Raw genomic sequence first — 25,370 nt, forward strand, 5'->3', positions numbered from 1 at the left:
AAATACTTACGCTACTTTGCTTCATCACCCTTTCCTCTTCAAGGGAAAAACCAAGGCAAGATCAAGAGGTAGCAAGGAGCAAGATGCAAAGATGGAGAAGATTCGAACTTTGTTCGTCAACCATTCTTCCCCTTCATAATCCTCAAGGAGAAGGCGAGCAAGTTGGTCATCTTCGGAGAACCCACGCGATGCAAGCGCAATTTGTCAACGTCCACATCTCCATGGCGACAATCATCACATTCGTGATCCCCATCGTCATGAAGGGCAAGTCACATCCATGAATCATGTGCACGACAACGACGAACGACGTCTACCACGAGTTCAGGCACGACAACGACACCCTCATCATGAAGATGCTCCACGCGGTCAAACATACAAGTCCCAACAAGCTCTACATCAAGCTATGTCCAACCTTCATGAGCTCAAGAGAAGACTGCGAGACGAGCACCACCAAGACGAAGCTACAACTACCACCACCACTTCGGCATCTTTGCCAAGTGTTATCAAGGCATCTTCGCCTTTGGATGTACGACATCTTTGCCTAAATACCACTAGTTCGCCTACATAGACATCTTCAACAAGGCGACCAATTACGAGCGAGGGCGACCCTTCCATCTTCGGAAGCCCCTCAAGGAAGAAGGCCGAGCATGGGAAATTCCCTTTGTTCATGGAGACGTGCTATGAGTGCCACATCATATGGGCCTCCAACAAAAAGACGGTGACAAGATGGTCGAGCAAGGGCCATCCCCTTCGACCACGGTGACAAGCATGAACCTCTTCCAGAATATGAAGACGGCGCCCCCAGTATGTCTCCTACTCTGAGTCAAGCTACGAGACCGCGCATGAGACCCTCTCTTTGGTCTCAGAGGAGAGTGATGATTTGCTACATCCTACGGCATTCATCTTTGGAGGCTTTTTGGATGAGGAGGTTGAGCATGGGACTATCCCTTCAACCAAGGCGGCGATAGGAGTTGAGCATGGAGACATTTGCACCTACATCTCTCCGACACCCACATATGACGAGATGCCCCAATTCCCATGTGAGGAGAGCCACCACCACATGAGTGACAGGAGTGACTCCACCGTATGTGACATTGAGAGCATTTCCTACGAGAGGGTGAGTGTGACCACCACTAGCCCCACACATGAGAGCATGACAGACATCCTATGTGAGGTTGAGAGCCATTTGAGTGACTCCACCAAACATACGAGTGAGAGCATATCCAAGAGGGAGCGAGTGAGCCACAACACTTAGTGAGTGAGGCCACTATGATCTCTAACAACTTAACCTCTACTCCGAGTGTGTTTTCTATGGTGCTAGGTCTCCTACATGACGATGAGCCTACCCTCGACGACTCCATACCTCCAATGGGAAAACCGATGGCCATGGTGGAAGAAGATGCACCCCCACTTGGTACCATCAAGTTGCAACCTCACCAACAACACATGAGCGATGCTCCAAAGGTAACATAGGTGACGATTGATACGTCACCAACGTATCTATAATTTTTGACTGTTCCATGCTATTATATTATCCATCTAGGATGTTTTATATGCATTTATATGGTATTTTATATATTTTTGGGACTAACCTATTAACCTAGAGCCCAGTGCCAGTTTCTGTTTTTTCCTTGTTTTATCGCAGAAAAGGAAAACCAAACGGAGTCCAATTGACCTGAAATTTCACGGAGATTATTTTTGGACCAGAAGAAGCCCACGGAGTACCGGAGATGGGACAGAAGAGTCCCAAGGCACCCACGAGGGTGGAGGCGCGCCCTACCCCCTGGGCATGCCCCCTACCTCGTGGCCGCCTCGGGGACCCCTTGACTTGTTCCCGACTCCAACACCTCTTATATATACCCAAACTTCCAGAAAGAGACCTGGATAGGGAGTTCCGCCGCCGCAAGCCTCTGTAGCCACCAAAAACCAATCTAGACCCGTTCTGGCACCCTGTCGGAGGGGGGAATCCCTCTCTAGTGGCCATCTTCATCATCCTGGGGCTCTCCATGACAAGGAGGGAGTAGTTCACCCTCAGGGCTGAGGGTATGTACCAGTAGCTATGTGTTTGATCTCTCTCTCTCTCTCTCTCTCTCTCGTGTTCTTGATTCAGCACAATCTTGATTTATCGCGAGCTTTCCTATTATAGTTGGATCTTATGATGTTTCTCCCCCTCTACTCTCTTGTGATGGATTGAGTTTTCCCTTCGAAGTTATCTTAATGGATTGAGTCTTTAAGGATTTGAGAACACTTGATGTATGTCTTGTATGTGTGTATCTGTGGTGACAATGGGATATCACGTGATCCACTTGATGTATGTCTTGATGTATGTTAAACTGATTTTAAAAATAAATGTATATCAATATAAAATCCAACAAATTCTCCACGCATAAAAATTAATGTAATTTAAAATCTTGAAATGAAAAAAAAGATATTTGAAACTAATTGCCGGTTTGATGTGTTTTAAAAATGTACAACCCATTTCTCATTACTGATGGGCCATTTTCTTAGCCAGCCGAATGAATGCTCTCCTCGTCTTGAAAGATTTGCAGGCCAACAGGCCTGACAAAGCGACTTACTCGGCAAATCACAAAAAAACTGGGCTGTGGCCGTGGACCCAGCTGTCAACCTCTCCACGTACAGTACTCTTCCGATGGAAGTCGTTCCTTGACCATGTTGACCACGCCGCGCGGAGAGCACCACGGCGGTGGACGATGGCGAGGCCTAGGAAGGGGATGACGGGGCAGTGGAAGCCCGCGCAGAGAGGACTACGAGGGTTCACTAGTTCGGCTGCGGTGTGAGGCTGCCGTCGCCGCAGGGCCTCACCAGCGGTGGGAATAGTAGGGGGGCGGTGAGGCTTCTGCGGCAGCACAGCTGGCCACGGGAGGCAGGACCACGTGGCATGACCGGCGCTACTTTGGGCGGCTGGAGCAAGAAGACCAGAGGTTGAAGAAGCACTACGGCTATTGGATGGACATCGTACGGTCACTGGAGCTAGAATCGTTCATATTGACTAAGTTGACAAAGCCCTTCGTCCCCGTCAACTTAGTAGGCCCACAAGTCAGCCTCCCAGCAAGGTGGGTCCCAGCTAGCTAGGGGAGTATTCATTTTTTTGTGCGTAATAAGGAGGCACTTCCGGTGGGTCCGAGCTGACAGGGGGGGGGGGGGGGGACGTTTTTTTCGCGAAATATGGTGGCCCATCCGGTGGGTCCCAGCAGTCAGGGGGAAACAAATTTTTTTCGCAAAATACTGGTGGCCCGTCTGGTGGGTCCCTGCTGTCAGGTGGAGGAATAATTATTTTGCACGTAATAAGGAGGCACTTCCTTGCTGCGGCCGTGGACCCAGCTGTCAGCCTCTCCACGTACAGTCCACGTCCGATGGAAGCCGTTCCTTGACCACGTTGACCACAACGCGCCGAGAGCACCAGGGCGGTGGACGACAGTGAGGCCTAGGAAGGGGACGACGCGGAGCCGGGGAAGACGCGGCAGTGGATGCCCACGCATAGAGGAGTACGAGGGTTCAATGGTTCGCTGCGGTGTGAGGCAGCCGTCGCCGTAGAATAATAGGGGGTGTGGGTGAGTAGAGGGATGGCCTGGCTAGCGGTGGGAGTAGTAGGGGGTGGTGAGGCCTCCGCCGCAGCGCAGCCGGCCACGGGAGGTAGGAGCACGAGGCACGACCGGCGCTGGTTTGGGCGGCTGGAGCAAGAAGACCAGAGGTTGACGAAGCACTACGGACGTTGGATGGACATCGTACGGTCACTGGAGCTAGAATCGTGCATATTGACTAAGTTGACAAAGCCCTCCGTCCCCATCAACTTAGTAGGCCCACAAGTCAGCCTGCCACTAAGGTGGGTCCCAGCTAGCAGGGGGTATTCATTTCTTTGTGCGTAATAAGGAGGCACTTCTGGTGGGTCCGAGCTGACAGCAGGGGGAACGTTTTTTTGTGAAATACGGTGGCCCGTCGGGTGGGTCCCAGTAGTCAGGGGCAAATGTTTTTTTCGCGATATACTGGTGGGCGTCCGGTGGGTCCCTGCTGTGAGGTGGAGGAATAATTATTTTCCGCGTAATAAGGAGGCACTTCCGTGCGGCTGCCATGGACCCAGCTGTCAGCCTCTCCACGTACAGTATTCTTCCAATGGAATTCGGTCGTTGACCACATTGACCATGCCGCGCCGACAGCACCACGGCAGTGGACGACGGCGAGGCCTAGGAAGGGGACGACACGGAGCTGGGGAAGACGCGACAGTGGATGCCCACGCGGAGAGGAGTACGAGGGTTCACTGGTTCGGCTGCGCTGCTGTCGCCGCAGAATAATAGGGGGTGTGGGTGAGTGGAGTGGAGGGATGGCCTGGCCAGCGGTGGGAGTAGTATGGGGGCGGTGAGGCCTCCACGGCAGCACAGCCGACCACGGGAGGCAGGAGCAGGCGACACGACCGGCGCTGCTTTGGGCGGCTGGAGCAAGAAGACCAGAGGTTGAAGAAGCACTACGGCCGTTGGATGGACATCGTACGGTCAGTCGAGCTAGAATCGTGCATATTGACTAAGTTGACAAAGCCCTTCGTCCCCGTCAACTTAGTAGGCCCACTATACTGGGTCCCAGCTAGCAGGGGGAGTATTAATTTTTTTGTGCGTAATAAGGAGGCACTTCCTTGCGTGCGAAGATATAGCCGGTGGGTCCGAGCTGTCAGCGGCGGTAACATTTTTTTCATGTAATACAGAGGCCATTTCGGTGGGTCCCAGATGTCAGGTGGACGAAATCATTGTTTTGCGCATAATAAGGAGGCATTTCCTTGCGTGCGGCCGTGGACCCAGCTGTCAGCCTCTCCACGTACAGTCCACTTCAGATGCATGTCGGTCGTTGACCATGCTGACCACGCCACGCCGAGAGCACCAGGGCGGTGGACGACGGTGAGGCCTAGGAAGGGAATGACACGGAGGCAGGGAAGACTCGGCCATTGTTTTTGTTTCCCACGCGGAGGGGAGTACGACTGTATGAGGGTTTACTGGTTCATCTGCCGTCGCCGGAGAATAACAGCAGGTGTGGGTGAGTAGAGGGATGGTTAGGCCAGCGATGGGAGTACGGTGGGGCGGTGAGGCCTGCCCGCCAGCACAGCCGGCCGCGGGGAGGAGGGAGCAGGCAGTCCCGCCGGCGCTTGTTTGAGCGGCTGGAGCAGGAAGAGCAGAGATTGAAGAAGCACGACGGCCGTTTGATGGACATCCAATAGTATACAGGCCATCTGTGGAAAGCCTCAAATCTGTGGAAAACAGCATACAACCCATCTGCCATTATTTCAAATAATTTAGAGCCCATTTGCTAATTCTTACGGGTTTTTTGGAGCCCATATTCTTTATGTTAGCATTACAGCCCATATTGTGGCCACGGTTAAAAAATTATACGAAATTTTGCATATGTCGGTGCGGTCTGAACTTTTTTTAATCCCGAAATTTCGAGTCACATTCAGACTGATTTTAAAAATAAATGTATATCAATATAAAATCCAATAAATTGTCCACGCATAAAAATCAATGCAATTTAAAATCTCGAAATGAAAAAAAGATATTTGAAAATAATTGCCGGTTTGATGTGTTTTAAAAATGTACAACTCATTTCTCATTACTGATAGGCTATTTTCTCGACCAGCCGAATGAAGCTCTCCTGGTCTTGAAAGATTTGGAGCCAGCAGGCCTGATAAAGTGACTTACTTGACAAATCACAAAAGAATTGGGCTAGCCATTTTCAGAAAGAAAAAAAACTACTGGGCTGGTCTGTGGTAAACATAAAAGAAAAGGCTGTCTAAACAGGCCAGAGTGTCTCGCACAGCCCAGTTGACACTCTGCTTTCGTCTCAAAAACAAATTAGATAAATGCCACTCCAATTATGGCGATTCATAAAAATGCCACTGCAATTTCCAAACTTTGAAAAATGCCACTGCAATTTTTGCGAACTTTGAAAAACGCCACTGCAGTTTGCAAACTTTGAAAAACGCCACTCCAGACTTCAAAAAATGCCACTAGAAATGGCATGAAATGGCATTTTTCAAAGTTTGGAAATTGCTGTGGCATTTCTCGGATACACCAGATTTGGAGTGGCATTTATCAATTCAACCCAAAACAAAAATAACTGGGCGAGCTGCTGGGTCCCTGGTGTCAGCCGCTCGTTGTGCAATTCTCTCGTTTATTGACTACGTTGACAATGGCATGGGGCCCAGATGTCAGAAATCCACTAGGAGGAGCCATTTTTTATTGGCTTGAAATAAGGAGGCACTTGCTTGCGTACTTCCATGACCTTGGCGGGTCCCTGCTGTCATCCTCTCCACGTACAGTACCACTTAGTCGTGCTTCAAAACTGATCGACACGCCATTAAAAAAATGAAGGTCAATAACTAATGTGGCACCTCAGGCCAACGTGGCCAGATCTAATTTTGCACGAGAAATTACACACCATGTTTTGTTGACATGTGGTCCCGTTCCAACATATCAATGAGACGAGGTGAGTAGTAGGAGTATTTCCGAATGGACGTGTAGGCCGGGGTGCCTCTTCGTGAACCGTGGCAAACTCGCAACCATCCACCGACTCTTCGCCTTTCCCTCTCGATTTGGAACTGCTGTCGCACGCTCTTCCTCTCACTCCTCCATTTTCCTTCATCCCTTCACCCTTTCTTCTGCCATTGTTCGATCGTCTTCTCCATGGAGGGAACAGGCCGAAAATGACCCCATTATTCTTGCCCCGATCTAAAAGATGACGTGGTGGAGGAACTCATTGATCGGTGTGACGTCATCACCTCGGCTAGCATGGCAGGTTTGTTCAAGCCCATTCTCGACTCAACTAATAACATCATTACAAAGAACCCAAGAGTCAAGGAGCGGTTTGATATCCCCTATCTTCTTCGCCGTGACCCTGATGACTGGCGCCGGCACGACGGAGGCCTCGCCCTATGCCAGTTGATGCCGCTTGATAATGATACGTATGATGTTAAGATGCCATCGCTTGAGGGCAAGGCTTGGGCGGGCGCAAAAGGAGATTGGGTTGTTTACATTGGGTCCAACTGTGAGTGGGAACTTGTGAATGTGTACACTCGTCACCGGGTTCCACTTCCAAAACTCTCAGCACACTGCCCAGAGGTTGAGCACACCGGTAATGTACGCACATTCAAATACGATCATGGTGACTGTCTTCTACGGAAGATAGCAATTCGTCGAGTTCCCAACCGCTCTTGGAATTACAACAACTATCAAGTTGTTTTTATCTTCGACAAGCTTGTTGCCGTCCTTCGTGGTTCGACTCGATGGATATTGCTCAAAAATGAGTTTCTATACACAGATGAGTACTGTGATGCAATTAAATACGAGGGCCTTGTGTTTGCTGCCACCACTCGTGGCACTATTTTTGCATGGCATCCTAGTAGTTTTAGTACGTTTGTCTTCCACCGTAATTATAATTGTTTCATCCACATGCATGCGGGTTAGCAAGTTTCCCTTTACTAATTAACCTTCTTCTTGTGCTTCCAAGGTCTACTTGAAATTTTTTATAACCAAGGGGGAGATGACGATGGTGATGATCACGAGCAGCGCCGATATACTTTGTGGCGCCTGGCAACTAATTCCGATGGATCACCTCTTCTTGTGTGTATACAGCCCACTGATGATGTTACTGCTAAGGAAGCAGGTGTCTCCCATGGTCGCACTCTCCGGACCTATTCCAACACCCGTTGCATGGTCTTCGGGATGGATACTAGTGTGCTAGCGCCAACTCCTTCTCCCTGGCACAGAATTGATAGTATTGGAGAAAACTCGCTCTTCCTTGGACAAAACTATCAGATGATGGTGAAAGGCGATCCAACTGCTATTGACACATTTATGAGAAGCAACTGTGTCTACACCTCGGACATTTGGGTGGTTCCCTACCCTCGTACTGATATAGTAGGCTGCTTTAGCCTGGATGATCGGTCCTACGTTGGTCTCCAGATCGACAACAGATGGCCCGTCCCAGAGAATCACTTGTGGTTCAAAGCAAGCGTTTCCAACGCCGCGGAATGGTTGAGTTGAAGTTCATTTCATGGCTTGTTATTTGTTGTGTGGTGAAAACTTTAGTATTTATAATGTATCCTCATTGTCGATGTGGGTTGATGACCTGTTGTATGTAATAAAATGATAAGCCTGTGATAAACTTACTAAATTTATGAATGGCTTTCGAGTCGCTTCTCTAAATTTGTACTAGCTTCACATGCTTCGTGCGTCGGGCGGGTGTTTTTACTGTAGCCATATGTTAATGTGTTCGTTGTACGTAACCAACACCTCGAATCCTCGATACTAGTATACTATATACTAGTAGGAGTAAGTAGTAGGAGTAGTAGGGTGGCATGGGCCAGAACAAGCATTCACGTCCAGGAGTACGACACATGCCACCACCACGACATCCATCTGACACCATATTATTTCTTGGAGTCCGTGCTAGAGCAATCTCTTCAACCTCATCGTTTCTCTAACTTCAGCCATCGCACGGCGGGCTAGGTGGGGGTTTGCCGATAGTCGGTTTCCTTAACTGCGGTCCCACTTGTAAGGCCAACTCCAACGCACGACCCAAACGAACCTCCGTTTTGCATGAACTCCAACGATAATTTTGACTATAAAAGCAAGACCAAAGAAAACAAGAACCACAAGAATACATTTTACTACTCCTGTAAGTTGGATTAGTGCCTCCTCGATGCATTCATTATTGATCTGCGGAGGCTCGATCTTGCGTGCTTCTTTCTTCTTCGAGTGTAAAGAAGTAGACGTTGCTTCCTCGCATCTAGCCTCATGTCTATCCTCTATTCTAGTAGGAGTATCAACAAGTGCACTAATCTCATCCGAGAGCAGAACCGAAGATTTGGTCGGGTTCTTCCTCCTTTTGCCGACACGTGGGACATCCAGCATCCAGGTCGTGTCATGAAAGAAAATAGAGTGGTAGTTGAAGCCACGAGATGTGCATCTTGGGTTAAACTGTAAATAGAATCTTACTACTCTTGAGTAACTCCAAAACCGGCCACCGAAGATCTTTATTGGATTTGTTTTTCATCACTAGCACATCGAGGTGAAAGATGTGCAGGTTCAGTGGGTCCTCTTGCGTTTTCACTGACATGTGGGGCCGCATGTTAGCAAACAGACGATGGGCTCTGCGTGTCCGCTGGCTGGCTGAGAAGAGAGATAGAGGAGGGCTAAGCACAGACTGCAGGAAATTTGTTCTACGTACCTCAATATAGGCTCGATATAGTGGGGTGGCATGGGCCATAACTCAGTAGCATTCACGTCTAGCAGTACGGCACACGCCACCCATACGAGTCCCATCCGATACCAATTTTCTTGGAGTCCGTGCTACAGCCACCTCTTCTCCCTCCTGTTTTCTCAGCCATCACGCGGTGGGCGGGGTGGGGGTTTGCCGATAGTCGGTTTGCTCAACTACGGTCCCACTTGTAAGTGAAAATGCAACACCGCACGCATTCCCGCTTGAGCGGCGTGCCGGACCAACTGTGTGGGGGTGCGACGCGAACACGGCAGGCTTTTCCTTTTGAACTCGTAACTTGTAAAATTTGGTTCTGCTCCATGGCGCGACCGATATATAGAAAATAACGATTTTGCCTAGAGTAATGAGAAGTTTGGTTCTGGCACCGTACATGCATGGAGTACGTACGAAAATTATGAAGTTGATGCGAAAGGTAAGATAATTACTGTAGTATCATATACTACTACATGGATTTGATGAAAAGAGAAAAATACATACGGATCCATCAACGTTCAATGACATCCTCACGCCCTAGTGCGCCGGGTCACCAACCGACGTGTGAGGAGCAGCGGCGTTGGTGGAGAGCTCAACGTGCTTCTGAACAGTGCCGTCCAAGGTTGCCCTGCGCTCCAAGAAGGCCAGCGTCCTATCGTCCTCCTCTTGCATGTAGTAGTCCTTGTGGGTGATTTGCGCGTAGACGTGGGTGATTATGTCTATGGTGTCTTGCTGCACCAGGTGCTGCGCGGCGAGCGCGACCTCGAGGTGGACATTCTTCGGCGCGACAGCGCGGGCAGTCGCAGGGCCACCAGTGTGTCCAAGAGGTTGTTACCATAGTGGCCGTTGAGGGTGGCGGGCATCGCAGAGACTGGGCGCGTCGGCTGGAGGCTTACGTCAAAGTCGTCCGCAAGCTTCTTGACGACGGTGAACTTGTCGAGGAAACCGACGAGGACCTCGTCAAACAAGGGGACAAAGCTTTCATCCAAGCGGCCCCTCGCCCTGGCGGCCTCAAGCAATACTACCTGGAGACGTTCCTCGATGCCGGGCCGCAGGCCGGCGTCGTGGACCGTCTGGCACAGCCGGCTGATGCTCGCGCTCATCGCCTCCATGGGTCTAGCATAGCTTCTAGTCAACTGATCTTGCGATTCGAGTGATCACTCAGCCCTTGGTTAGCGTGCGTAGGTGCGTAGGATTTCATACTACTCCTTGGCCCTCTACTGCACCTGCCTTTGGCTATATGATAGGTGGGCCAGCCACCCCCTGGGCCACGTGTCATTCACCCAAAGGCAGTTGCCGTAAGTCAATGAAGCTGCGTCCCCCTCCGTGCCGGTGCAGTATAGTCATCTCACCGGACCTCTAGTTGGGGCCAAACGAGAGAAGTTTGATGTTTACTGGTTTATTGGTCCCCTTTGCATTTTGCGCCAAGTTTTGACCTTTGATTTAACTAATAAAATGTTAATGCATGTAAACAAAAATGTTGTGTAAGTCACCTTACGAAAACCAAATAACCCCAAAATACTTAGGCACGGTGCATTAACTCCCTCCTTGTTTCTTATTTTGTGACGTATCAACCAATGAGAGATGTGGGTCGTGCATGCTTTCAATGACTTGAGACTACCAAACATGACATGTAGTGTTTAGTTCGTTGCATGTAATCCTATTAGTACTCTAGTTAGGAGTAGCAAAAAAACATTAAGTTCTCTCACCGATAGGAATAAAACACCATGTATTTATTTACAGAGGGAGTAGTACATTTTTGGTGACATGCATTACTAGATATTGCTAGTCAAATACTAAAATCCAGATGGACGTGGTAGTACTCCTAAATCCAGACGGTGGTGCTACTAGTACTAGTAGTAGTACTACCAATGTAGGAGTAGTAGTAGGAGTACTAGCACTGTAGTATACGTTGGTCAAATTATTATGTGCTGCTCCTCACAGTGAAGTGACAAGACCCTGCGCCGGAGATGACACCTGAGTATAGGCGCCGTGTTCGGCATACCATAGTCAGCCTCACCGTCTGCAGTCACTATCATCATGGCTGTAGAGCTAGCCTGCTTACAACTAGCCCCGTTCAACATAATTTCCCGTGCGTAGATGCCCGTGCATTGCACGGAACACCAAGATTGGGGGTGGACGGCTCCGGCAGCAGCCATCGTGCCAGATTTTTCCACGGCCTTCTACTCCTAGATGTGGTGGGGAGGAGATGAGGCTGATTGTGAGAGACAAGGAGTTGTTTGTAAATAGGGAACAAGTGCGGTCAACTTTTTGCAAAAATGGAGAAGCTTGGTTTGTATGCGTCAGATCTAGATCTGACGGCTATTGGTGAAAGATGGGAGGTACAACATCATCACCAACTCAGGACCTGTTTGATTTGCAGGATTTTGAAAACGCATGAATAGGACACGATAATATTACAAGTTTCAAACTGATATTACAAATGTTAGGAGTAATGCTGCACCTACGAAGAGGGAATTACTAGGAAGTTTACGTAAGAACTTTCATTACTTTAGGTGGATGCAGCATTATCTTACAAACTAAAATCCACCACCCTGACAAGTCACTAATGGGCAAATAAGTTTTCAAGTCTCTGGCCACTTGATGTTTCAAAAACAAATTCAACTTCTGCGGAGAAATGAGCTCCACCGTGTACCCGCGCGGGTGTGGCTGGGCACGAAGCGTGAGTACGTGCACGGTGCACCTATTCTCTTCTTGTATATGTAAACCACCTACGTGGGGTTGTGTGAGAGAGATACAAACCTAGAGAGATATAGTGTGTGGGTTCTTGAGAGTTTTTTTTGTGGGGGGGGGGGTCAATCAAAAAATTTAACATATGCAATGTGTGTGAAATAGAGTCTTGGATATAACATATATATAGAGGGGGCGATCCACGAGAAGAGAGTGGAGGTATCATCAGCTTGAGGTGTCCATAGAATCGAAGAGAGGGATGATGTGTGTGTGTGCGTGTGCGCGATCGATAAAGAGTGCCATCGAATTTGTGTGTGCCGACGTCAAAGATATAGAGTGGCTGGCCTACTGGAACGTGAGATGGGACTTGTGCAGTTTGTCTCTGTGGCATGGATACCTACCTATAGCGCTCGACTATCGGTTTGTGGTGGGGGAAGAGGGAGGCCCAATTAACTATAGAGGTACAATGGCTGGTATATGTGTGGAGGAGGAGAGAGGCCTACCTCATGTATTAAGGAGATCGATCTGCCTCATGTATTAAGGGAGATCGATCGGCATCCATGCATATGTGAAGGAGATGAATAAGGTTGGGAGAGAGACAGAGCTAGAGTGTTGGAGGGGGTGGTAGTGGAGTTGCTTCTAACAAATGGTGGGATATGCTTGCTAGACAAACGGAGGGCACGCCCGCAATATCAATAAGAGAGGAGATGGCTGCTTGTTGTCTGTGCACGTGCGTGTGAGAGACGGGTCAGGACGCATGCACGAATGATGAGGGGGGACGATGTGGCTGTGGTAAGCAGACGTAACTACATAGGAAGATCAATCGCCCTTTGTAAGAGAAAGGAGAGACATAACTTGTGAGGTACGTCGATCGATCGGGGGGGGGGTAGTTAAAGTCGATCTAGGTATATGTTGGGAGATCGATCGGTATACATGCATGTGTGTGTTAGAAGCAAATGAGGCACGAGGAGAAGGATAGAGAGAGAGGGATGCATGTAGGAGGAGGTACGAGAGGCATACTATATCGAGGGGGAGGAGTGTGCGAGTACGAGAACGATGAAAAGAGTGGTGGGAGTGAGGCATGGACGGTGACAAGAGAAGAGGGGAAGCTTGTGTTTGTGCTAGGCACACCTGGCTAGAGAGGCATATTGATCGATGTGTGCCGTAAAGAAGGAGCTGGGGGCCTATACACACCGTGGGTGAACGACCTAAAGTGAAAAGACAAATTTGCGCGATGGAGCTAGAGAATGCTGAGGGAGGGTGAGAGGGATGCGGGCGTGTGCATGCACAAGAGAAAGTTAGCGCTAGCTACAAAGATAAGAGGGTTGTGTGGGTGTAAAAGACGAATAGAGATCATATATACTTCATTATAAAAAGCGAATTCGGATATTTGAAGAATTTATCATAGTGTTTCAAACCAACGGATGTGTGAATATATATAACGGTGATACACATGGTGTGGTTATGAACATGGTATACTACATTTAATATATTTTATCTCTACTCTTATAAAAAATGGAGTTGTTGATGATGGTGTGCCTGCCATCCTGCATTATAGACCGTCTAATTTATATCTGGCGGATAGCAAGGAAACTATGATGGTTGAAGTTGGCAACAATCATGATTGTAGATTCTTATTGAAATAGAGAAATGAATTCAAATATAGTTTGAATTGCAGCGGTTGTATAGACATTTGGAATGCACTAAAATGTTGGTATGAGTAGGTTACATGCATTATACAGCAAGCGAAAAAATTTAATCGGACATAACATGGATTCATACTCCCTCCTTCCATCTATATAGGACGTAATGAGATTTTTAAGACCGCCTTTGACTATTGACAAGATTAATAGTACATGACATGCACAATGTGAAAATTATATCATTGAAAGAACCTTTCACAGATGAATTTAACGGTGTGCTTTGTGTAAGTTGCATGTCATATATCATTGCTCTAATATTTGGTCAAAGTTAGCATCGAAAAATTCATTAGGCCCTATATAGATGGAAGGAGGGAGTAGCTTTGAATAGCATTTGTATAGTAAAACAGGGGAAGACTCTCTCTTTGTATGGTGTGAATAGTTTTATTTTTTTCATTTTCTTTTTGGTTGAGGGAAGTGAGAATTGATTTGGTACGTACAAGTACAATATTACTACACGTTAGGCTTGTCCCTAAAATTCAACCCGCGTCTTGTTATATCCCAAAAATTCAGATATCGTGCTCCCAAAACTGACGCCTTCACAACCCGCGCCTTGCTATCCCGAAATTACAACGCGCATGGAAACTCCCTCCAGCTGCCAAATCCCGACACACGAAATCCCCCTTCTAACCCTGAGCCGAAAGGGCCGCTAGTTCAAATCGGTCGGGGGTACTTTTGTAACACACCCTACATTTTGGACAAGCGCGTTCCTAAGTCATGCTTCACCCCCTCCCATCGCCCCCCTTTCGCCATTCGAAATCCTAGGGCGCCATAACCTCTCCGCTCCAGCCGCGAAAACCCACCCTCCTCCGTCCGCCACATCACCGCTGCCCAGCCGGAGCCTCTTCCCCGACGACATCGTCCATCACAACAGCTCGACGTCCCTCGTCCACCTCCCCGGATGAGGATCCTCGTCCATCTTGCCGTCCCGCCGGTTCAGCCGCCCCGTCCTCCACCTCCAAGGAGCTGCTCCGACGATCGCCTCGTCTATCGCGGCTGCTCCATCCCCATAGCGCCACCTTAACCTGCTCCACCGGAACCGCAGCATCCTCACCGACTCCTCGGACGAAGCCGAGGCCTACTTGGCGCCACCAAAGAGGTTGTACACTCATCGCATCGCACCTTCTCCTTAACTCGACCTCCCGGCGCCGACGGTGCTCCATCCTGCACCCCCATGGAGCGGCTACCTTGAAGCCGGCGCCGCGGGCGACATCTCCACGGCGGCTCTCCCCCAGTGCGAGGCCCCTTCAGCGGTGGCATCCATACCAGCCGGATCTGCAGCTGCTGCTCCGGCTCTCGCTCGAGCGCTCGCTCGCCCAGCTGCTGCTGCTGCTCTCCCCCTCGCTCGTGCTGCTGCTCTGCTCCGATTAAGCCACACTTCAGTCGACTGAATCAACTTTTGGGTTAGTCGATTTTCAGGGGTTGGGGGGCTCGCCGGAGTTAAGGAAGAACCACCCGCAGCAGGGACGGGGGCTCGCCGGAGAGGTACCCCACTATCTATCTTAGGGTTCAGGGTGGGGGCGGGGGGCCTAGAGGGCTGGCCGAGGCGGCGGTGGCGAGTTGTTTCGGGGCGGTGAGGCGGTGCTTGGGCCGGCGGTTCGGCCGGTGGTGGCTGGCGCCTCAGGGGGGGTGCAGGTTGAAGATGAACTGCAGACCCTCCCTAAACTACATGTCAAGTGCCTCTCTGCTACCATTGCGTTCAGTTTCGACAGTAGCATTCAGATTCCACAGTAAATTTCAGTTTCGACAGTTAAGTTCATAGTCAACAGTTTTTACCTCATCTGTTGTAGTCAGGTGGTTTTTGGTGATGTTAATTTTACATCCATTTTACATCATCTATTGGAGATGCTATTAGAATCCCACTTGAGATTGACGATGTCTGTCTTGTGCTGCTTTAGCCTTGACGTCTTACGGCTCACCGAGCTGCTCCAACGTCAGAACGATCCATCACAATAGAGCAGTGCCCTGGACCCCATCTACAGATTCCTCAGATCTTCCTCCACACCTCTGACAGCCACCTCTGCCTCAACTGCTTCAGTGACTAACCCAATGATGCTGAGGTCGACACGGCTACGTCAAAGAGGTTGTACACTTGTTGCACCACTTATTTACTATACATTCACGTTGATCCATTAGGGCTATTTTGGTTCAACGGAAAAACATCGATCCACTGGTTGTTACCATCACTCTAAATTTCTGCATGCTCTCCTTACATAATCTCACCATATTTTTTTCGTATGCATGTCAGATATTGTACACAATCATGCTGAACATTTAGAGAAAAATAGAAGAGTTTTGCGCGGCAATACAATGTCATGTAGACATCGCTCCATGGTGGGTTCAATGGCAAACCCTCCCCACCCCTCTCCAGATTGTAATCCATAGGAAGATATCTGTTCTGAGGCGGATTCGGACGCCGCTGACCACTCCTATTTACCCCCAAGGTGTTAGCTCTACCTTGGCATGATGACGTTAGTCATATCATGCATATGTTGCCTTGAAGTGCCTACTTTTGACATCATATATGTCATTTGCTTAGTTTAGACATGTTCTGTAATGCCACCTGTTTAGTTTCTATATCATATATGGGAATTATGTAGTCTCATGTCTTTTAGCCAGCCATAATATATGTGAAATGTGCAATGCCATCCTGTTTAACCAGGCATCATATATTTGAATGATATCTTTCCCATCCTTTTCTTCATTACATTTCCATTTGTCGACAATGTTTGTGCATTAAACTACTCTTCCTGTGAATCAGCCATTTGGGTGGGAGATGGAAAAATCTGGAGCGAAAACAAGGCCTTCAGAGCAGACAGTGCTACCTGTTGAAGCAGATCTCTTGTTGGGTCCCGATAGCTCCTCAGAGATGGCTTCAGAGACAGAAGACCAGTCCTATTCCCCCACTGAGGTGTATGCTCTAACTTGGCACGGTTATACTGCTCATATCATGCATACGGTGTCTTGCATTGCATAGTTTAGACATCATATACACAATATTCAACACCATGTTCTTAGTTCAGACATCATATCGAATGCCCTCTGTTTAGCATATAAATCACATAGGTGAATTATGTCATGCGATCCTGTTTAGTTATTCATCATATCTTTGAATTATATTATGCTATGCTATCCAGTTTAGATAGACATCATATATGTGAAATTATGTCATGCTATCCGTTTTAGTTAAACAATATACATGTCAACTATTTCATGCCCTCTTTTTTCCACACTATCTATTGCATCTGTCTCTCATACAATGTCTGTACATTCAACTATGTTTCTTGTTGATCAGCCATTTGAATTGGAGCGGGTGATGCCAGTATCTAGCGGACTAAAAACACGGTCTTCAAATAAAACAATGCTACCTCTTGGTGGAGATAGCACCCCGGTTGTACATGCACAAGAACCAGCCTTACCACACATAACCCAAACTCTCGCAGATTGTACCCCTACTACGATGGACAGAGAACCAGCTTCACCCAATCTAACCCCAACCCCAGCCGATAGTAACCTAGTTCCTGTTGACACAGCACCATCTCCACCACAGAGCTCCCCAAAAAGAGCAGTTAGTAAGGCAGCTCCAGTGCCCAAAGGGCCAGTACTATCACGGTGAACCCCAACTCCACCAGTTAGTACGCCTATTCCTGTGGAGGAAGCACAACCAGCTAGTCGTAGTTTAGCATCTATCGCATTTGATGTTCTTAAATCGTATGTGCGTATCTTCCCATCTTCGAAATATTATACTGAAGATGAAGGAAAATGCCAGTTGCAGGTGTTTGTCCAGGAGTTATGTGTAAGTAATGTTATTCATGGCAATTACTTTGCTTCGTCCCATACATCCTACCTCCATGATGGTTATAATACATCAAATTTTCCCATTTTTCTCTATAGAGAAGGACCGATTTGGAAACTCAGGATGAGGTAACCTGTGCTAATACCTCTGCTATCTTCAAGAATGCTTGGTGGCAGTATTAGAATTACCTGAAGAAAACGTACTTCACCGGCAAAGAAACTCATCAAATTCCCTTACGTTCTCCTGAGACACATTTACTAGACGATGACTGGGAACGCCTTGTTCTGTACTGGTCCCGAACCAAGAATGTGGTTAGGCCTATGAGCTCATTTTCTATTTTTAAGTATTATATTCTTGCGTCTTACTATACTCTGTTCATGTAGAACAAGTGCCTAAACCTGAAGAACAAATGTTCTAATTTAAAGATTCCATTGCTACCATAGGACATGGATATATGTTTGTTTGATGCTTTTATTATGTACTAGTACTTGGCAATAGAAGACTTGGTAGTTTAATCCTGTCCACCTTACTAATGAACTGGTTCACCGAAATGAGTTTCATATACTAGTACATGCTAAACTTGTTATGTGTCTGCTTGTTTCTTCTTTTAGAATGCTGACAGAATATTGGGGAAGAGTGCCTTATTAAGCAAAGGTAAAGGAAGTAATGCAGATAAGGTTCAGGATAGTGACACATCCTGTTTTTGTTTAGTGTTGGAGTTACCGGCCACTACCGCTTGCACAAGCTATTCAAACTCACTGTCTGAATCAGTTCGGTTTCTTGAGTCTCAACTACAAGCTGAAAGACATCGATCAGCTATGCTGCGACAAGAAGCGGAAGGACTGCGGAAGTCCCTGGAGCATTTCGATGCATACTTTCTGGTGCAACAGCAAGCGTTGGAGGATTTTAGCACCAAACAGGACAAAGCTAATCAGCTTGCTAAGCTTATTGCCAGCATGGTGGATACCCAGGATAACGTTTCTTGAGCTCTTATGAAGTTGTTTCAGTTATGCTCTTGTTTTGCTGCTGCGTTTATTTGCACTGGTGGCCAATTTTGATGGCCAGTGTATATGATATGCTGCTTTGTTCCCTATATTTGCACTGGTGGCGAACTTTGATGCCCAGTGGATGTAATATGTGTAATAGCCATGATAGCCTAGCGTTAGTTGCTTGCTTATTTATTTCCTTGTTGTCTTGTTTATTTGTTTGCTTGTAGTCATTGCAGTTCTTTTTCCGCGGTTAACTAGTGGCTGCAATAACCTATTTTTTAAAATAGGCCACCATAACCATGGTCTAATATTTACTGTAGTGACACTGGGCCTCCTATGGGCCGTAGAAACAGTGGGCCTTCTATGGGCCGTAGAAACAGTAGGCCTTCTACGGGCCGTAGAAACAATGGGCCTTCTACGGGCCGTATCATCAATGGGCCTTATATGGGCCGTATGATCGATTGGCCAAACATGGGCCAATAACATGCCGCATTATGGCCATAAACGGGCTAGAGTTGGAATCGTCCGTTTATGGGCCGACCGTAACGGGCCATCGTTAATAGGCCGTATTTGATGACGCTATGAAAACGGCCCAACATATTAACGGACCACAAACGGGATGACTGTAACCACGGGCTGAATTTGGCCCACAAGCAGAAAATGACAGTAACGGGCCGTAAGTAAATGAATGCTGGAAATGAGCCCAAGAATAAATGGGCTCTGAGAAGGCCGAAAGATAACATGGGTTGGAAGCGGCCCAACGGAATAACGGGCCGTTAATGGGTATAAAGTGATACACTGTTCATTACGGGCCAGTTTCACCACGGGCCGTTAATGGGTGTAAAGTGATACACTGTTCATTACGGGCCAGTTTCACCATGGGATGTTAATAGGCCAAGAGTTACATAGGGCCTCATATGGGCCGAAAGACGTCATGGGCCATACATGGGCCAGAATTGAAAATAGGCTGGAATCATATTGGATGGCCCAGATGATGCTACTGGGTCTAATTCGGATAAGGCGTAACTGGCCTTGGGTTAGCGGGCTGTAAATGGGCTATATGCGAACATGCCGTTAACAGGCTTTACATGGGTCGGCCCGCCACCTTTTGACCAAGTCAAACAGGCCGGCCTTTTCACAGGAATGGGCCTCTGTTGGGCCGTGCCACGTGTCGACGTATCATAGGCGCCTATCTGACCCACTGAGGAGCTAACACGTGTTTCGTCCGGCCAATAAGAATTTTACACGTGGAAATTTCCCATTGGTCGGGGCTGTTAACGGGTTATCGGATCCAAAACCCGACCCGATAGCTTAACGGTGTTCCGTTATGGTGGATGCCACGTGTCGGTCACCCTTGACGAAAGCACTTCTGTGACGCGCTATTTATCGTCATGGAAGTGGACACTTCCGTGATGATAATTTTGGTAATGTCATGGAACACTTCTACGACAGCACATGTATGACTATCTTGATTCTGTCATAAATTTGTCATGGATGTACATGCATGAAAAAAAACACGACCTACTGTGACAAACACGTATCATCACGGAATTGTATTTTTTTGTAGTGTATTATATATTTTGTTTTGGATGTTTAATGTCTTTATTATACACTTTTATATTATTTTTGGGACTAACCTATTAACCCAAGGCCCAGTGCAAATTGTTGTCTTTTTGCCTATTTCAGTGTTTCGCAGAAAAGGAATATAAACGGAGTCCAAACGGACTTAAACCTTCGGGAACGTGATTTTTGGAACAAACGTGATCCAAAGGACTTGGAGTGGACTTCAAGAAACAACCGAGGAGGCCACGAGGCAGGGGGACGAGCCTAGCCCCATGGGCGCGCCCTCCCCCTCATGGGCCCCTCATGGCTCAACCAACCTACTTCTTCCTCCTATATATACTCATATACCCTGAAAACATCTAGGAGCACCACGAAACCCTATTTCCATTGCCGCAACCTTCTGTACCCAAGAGATCCCATCTTGGGGCCTTTTCCGGAGCTCTGCCGGAGGGGGCATCGATCATGGAGGGCCTCTACATCAACTCCATGGCCCCTCCGATGATGTGTGAGTAGTTTACTTCAGACCTTCGGGTCCATAGTTATTAGCTAGATGGCTTCTTCTCTCTCTTTGGATCTCAATACAAAGTTCTCCTCGATCTTCTTGGAGATCTATTCGATGTAACTCTTTTTGCGGTGTGTTTGTCGAGATCCGATGAATTGTGGGTTTATCATCAAGTCTATCTATGAACAATATTTGATTCTTCTCTGAAATATTTGATGTATGATTGGTTATCTTTGCAAGTCTCTTCGAATTATCAGTTTGGTTTGGCCTACTAGATTGATCTTTCTTGCAATGGGAGAAGTGCTTAGCTTTGGGTTCTATCTTGCGGTGCTCGATCCCAGTGACAGAAAGGGAAACGACACGTATTGTATTGTTGCCATCGAGGATAAAAAGATGGGGTTTATATCATATTGCTTGAGTTTATCCCTCTACATCATGTCATCTTACCTAATGCGTTACTCTTTTCTTATGAACTTAATACTCTAGATGCATGCTGGATAGCGGTCGATGTGTGGAGTAATAGTAGTAGATGCAGGCAGGAGTCGGTCTACTTGTCATAGACGTGATGCCTATATACATGATCATGCCTAGATATTCTCATAATTATTCGTTTTTCTATCAATTGCTCGACAGTAATTTGTTCACCCACCGTAATACTTATGCTATCTTGAGAGAAGCCACTAGTGAAACCTATGGCCCCAAGGTCTATCTTTTATCATATAAGTTTCCAATCTATTTTTTTTGCAATGTTTACTTTAAATCTTTCTCATAAAAATACCAAAAATATTATCTTATCATCTCTATCAGATTTCACTCTCGTAAGTTACCGTGAAGGGATTGACAACCCCTTTATCGCGTTGGTTGCGAGGTTCTTATTTGTTTGTGTAGGTACGAGGGACTTGCGTGTGGCCTCCTACTGGATTGATACCTTGGTTCTCAAAAACTGAGGGAAATACTCATGCTACTTTGCTACATCACCCTTTCCTCTTCAAGGGAAAACCAACCCAGTGCTCAAGACGTAGCAAGAGCAGCCCGGACAGCAGCCCCCGACGCAACCCCCAGCGTGCGTTCATCACTCGCTCCCTATTGACGTGCGCTGGGGCACGAGTTCTTGGTGCTGACCTTGCCATGGTTGCAGGAGGGGCTACTAAGGGCCATCTCCAACACACCGCCCCCATCAACCATGCCGCCCCGAGGGGTGTCCCCCGCAAGGGCGCCAAGCATCGAGCCCATGCGCATGGAGGAGCAGGAGGTGAACCTGGGCGCCGATGGCTCCATCCCGGCACCAAATGTCGGTGGGGAGGGGGCCACTTCATCCCAGCTTGGCACAGGTGAGTTGTTCGCCTCCCATTCCCGCTCGTTTTTCTTCTTTCAAATTTTGATCTTGACTTCGCCTCACTCTCCTTCTCGGTACCTAGATCCTTCCTTGGCGGACCGGGAGGACGTGAACACCGTCATCGGAGAGGTCGCCAGAGAGGCCGCGGCCGAGGCCGACGAGATCGCCGCTGAGGAGGGCGCCAAGGACGTTGTTAAGGACGTCGCTGAGTGGCCTGCTGGAGAGGCCGGCGAGGCCGCTGCTGAGGAGGCTGGCAAGGGGCCTGCCGGGGAGGCCAGCAAGGCCGCTGCCGAGGAGGAGGTGGTCGACGACCAGCCTTCCTACCCCGCCGCCTCTGGCTCGGGCAAATATCTGAAGGTGGGCGACGACTTGTTCGTCCACCTCCCATGGACGGCGAGCACCAGGGCGCCCGCCAAGGGGGAGGTGTTCGACGACAAGGTGCTTGCCGCCGCCGGGCTCGAGGTCGTTGACGGACCGAGCGTCGGTGGCGGCGGTTCACAGGAAGAGCGGCTCCTCCAGAGCGTGAGCGCCAGCTTCCACAAGCTTCAGGCTCTTCACCGTGCCCGCCTGGACAAGGCCAAGTCTAGGATGGCAGCGGTGGACAAGGCGGAGGCGGACCTCGAAGGGCGCGTCGCCGAGGCACAGGCTTGGTTCCGCCAGGCCTGTGAGGAGTTTAAGGTCGCCTAGGACCAGCTGGCCGACCGCAAGCTGGAGCTTGTCATGAAGCAGTCCGATGTCGAGAAGGCCCAGGAGGCGGCGAGGCGACATGCCGCCGAGGAGGAGGCCGCTCGGCGTCAGCACCAGGTCGAGCTGAACTCCCAGGAGGAGGACCTTGCCGCTCGCGAGGAGAAACTCGCCGTGACGCTCCACGGCAAGGACGAGGAGGTCAAGGATCTTGTCGTGCAGCGGACCCGGGAGCTAGAGCAGAGGCACGAGGAGGCCCTCAATGCTCAGGCCCAGGCCCATGCCATCAAGGTGAACGAGCTGGAGGTGGAGCGGGACGAGCTGAAGAAGCAGGTCCTGGAGCTGACGAGGGAGAGGGACGCGGCCAAGGGTGCCTTGGCTGACGCACAGGTCACAATCCTCGATAAAGTCGAGCTGCTCTCCGCGGCCAACGAGTCCATCAAGGACCTGAAGCTGAAGCTGGAGGGCCTTGAGGGGACGCTCTTTGAGGTCAGGGCCCGGGAGGAGACCCTGACCAAGAATTTGGAGGAGGAGAGGTAGCTGCGGAAGAACGACGCCGCCAGCCACGTTAATTTTGTGGCGGGAGAGAAGCTTTGGGTCAGCCGCCTCGCCGATGTCGCCGGTAGGATCACCACGCAGCTGGCTATCATGGGGATGTCCAACGTGAGGTACGTCCCAGAGCCGAATGTGAGTCCTAATGCCAGGCTGACTCTGTTCTTCAAGGGTGTTCTCGGGGCCCTGGAGCGGCTTCGCTCCAACAGGGTGGCCTCTCTGGCCTAAGAGGCCCGGAGGCTTTGCCGAGGTGCCATGACCAAGGTCCTCACCAAGATGGCGTGCTGGAACCCTGACCTTGACTTCGAAGCTTCGCTGCATAGCTTGCCGGACAACGTGGACCCCGCGCCACTCGAGGAGCGCATCAAGCCCGTCATTAGCCGCATCGACGGAGTTCGGAGGGTACAAGGCCAGCGCAGGGACTAGGCACCCCGTTTCTTATCGCCGCTACAGGTTCATGACCAAGACAATTTTTATCTTTAGTTAGACCGCTGCAACAAATGATGTAATATAACCCTGTAGTACTTTCGAAACGATGCATGTTATTTTCCCGTTTGATCTCCCTTTGTATGTCCACCCTACGTTAATCGGTAGGCTTGCTGGCACGAAAACCCAGGCGACGCCTTGAGGACGGATCCTCAATGGCCTGCAGGGTATGCATGCTGCCGGGCAAACCACCTCACTGCTCTTGATGCGGTCGCTCGAGCGTACTCGAGACAGAACGAGAGCGTTGCCAACTGCAGAAGGTCACCCTGCCGTTCTCGACGCGGCCGCTTGAACTGCTGAGCGGACTCGAAACAGAAATGACGGCGTTGCCAATAGTGGTAGGGACCCATTGTGTGCAGGTTTTCCATACACAGGGCAAGATCGTCGAGGACGATAACCTTATATATAAAAAGGGATTACTTAAAGTTTCGCATGACTTAGCTTTTCTGCCGTTGCGTGAGCGTTCACCGCTTCCACCGAGGACGCCATTTGTTCGGTCATCTTCCTGCTTGAAATGACGACCACGATGAAGCCGTTGCTTCAACTAGACCGGATTTTCACAACTGCACACCCCCTACCCGGCGCGCCAGAGATGTCGGTGGGAAGCGACACCTATGGGGTCACTGGGATCCCATCTATGGTTGGCGGGCGCGAGGTTGTGCAAAGAGCGGGTCTCGCGGTCAGCACACAAATTGGTTACCCAGGTTCGGGCCGCAGAGACGCATAAAACCCTAGTCCTGCTTTGATGTATATTTAGGTTTTCTTGTGTTCTTGAACTAGCTGCGGTGCCTCTCTAGTCCAAAAGATCAGAATCCCCCTCCAGTACGCATCGGGCCTCCTTTTATAGACAAAAGGGGTCACCATAGTGGCACACAGGAGGTGGAGAGGTTTACAGGGGCTGAGTCTACCCCCTGGTATCGTCGGACAAACGCATTTATTGCGCTGCCAAAGTGCCCCCTTGCTTTATTGGGGACGGCAAAGAAGCTCGTCCCAGCTGTCGTCGCCTCGCTTGGCTCCGACGCATGTCCAAGCTGACGAGGCGTTGTAGCGCCACGTTGGCTGGCTGCTGGGATGGCGCGGTGGTGGAGCCTTCACGAAGATCTGCATGCCACCATGCATGTGCTTGCTGAGTTGGTGTAGAGGCCACGCGCTGCCACACAGATGCCTGCTGAGCTGGTCGAGCTGGCAGCTGTATGGGAGCGGCGGTGGAGTCTTGGTAGATACGGGCCTGGCTGCGGCCCTGCAGGCATCCTCGGCAAGGGTCTTGCCGAGGGCCCGACAAGGGTCTCGCTGCGGCACCGCGGTCGTCCCCGGCAAGGATCTTGCCGGGGGTCTCGTGGATTTCCTTGGCAAGGATCTTGCCAAGGATCGTCGTCTTTTGGTTATCATCTGATCTTGTGTATCTATGATCTCTACAAAGATCTGCATGCCACCACAGAGGTGCCTCCCGAGCCATGGTTCCAATATGATTGATGGTGTTGGAACCCCTCGGGCTCAAGGGTGGCGCGCTCTGCTGGCGTCAGGCAAGTTGCCCCGGCAAGGATCTTGCCGAGGGTGCGGAAGCCACCCCGGCAAGGGCCTTGCTGGGGGAGTCCACCTCGCCCTCTTGCTCTCTTTGCATCTCTGGTGTTGGCATTGCTTTGGTCGTCTTGTGCTCCGGCTTCCCCCCTCTGCCCTGCTTAGTGTGGCCGTGGGCGCACCTCTGACTGCCCATGCACAAGTAAAGGGGTGCAAAAGGAGAGCCCCTACTTTTGTACACCGACAAATATGAATTTAAAATGAGTTTGCAACAGTACCTAAGTGGTGATTTATTTTCTTA

The sequence above is a fragment of the Triticum urartu genome, chromosome 3, assembly GCF_003073215.2.
Source record: "Triticum urartu cultivar G1812 chromosome 3, Tu2.1, whole genome shotgun sequence".
In the NCBI taxonomy this organism is placed as follows: Eukaryota; Viridiplantae; Streptophyta; class Magnoliopsida; order Poales; family Poaceae; genus Triticum; species Triticum urartu.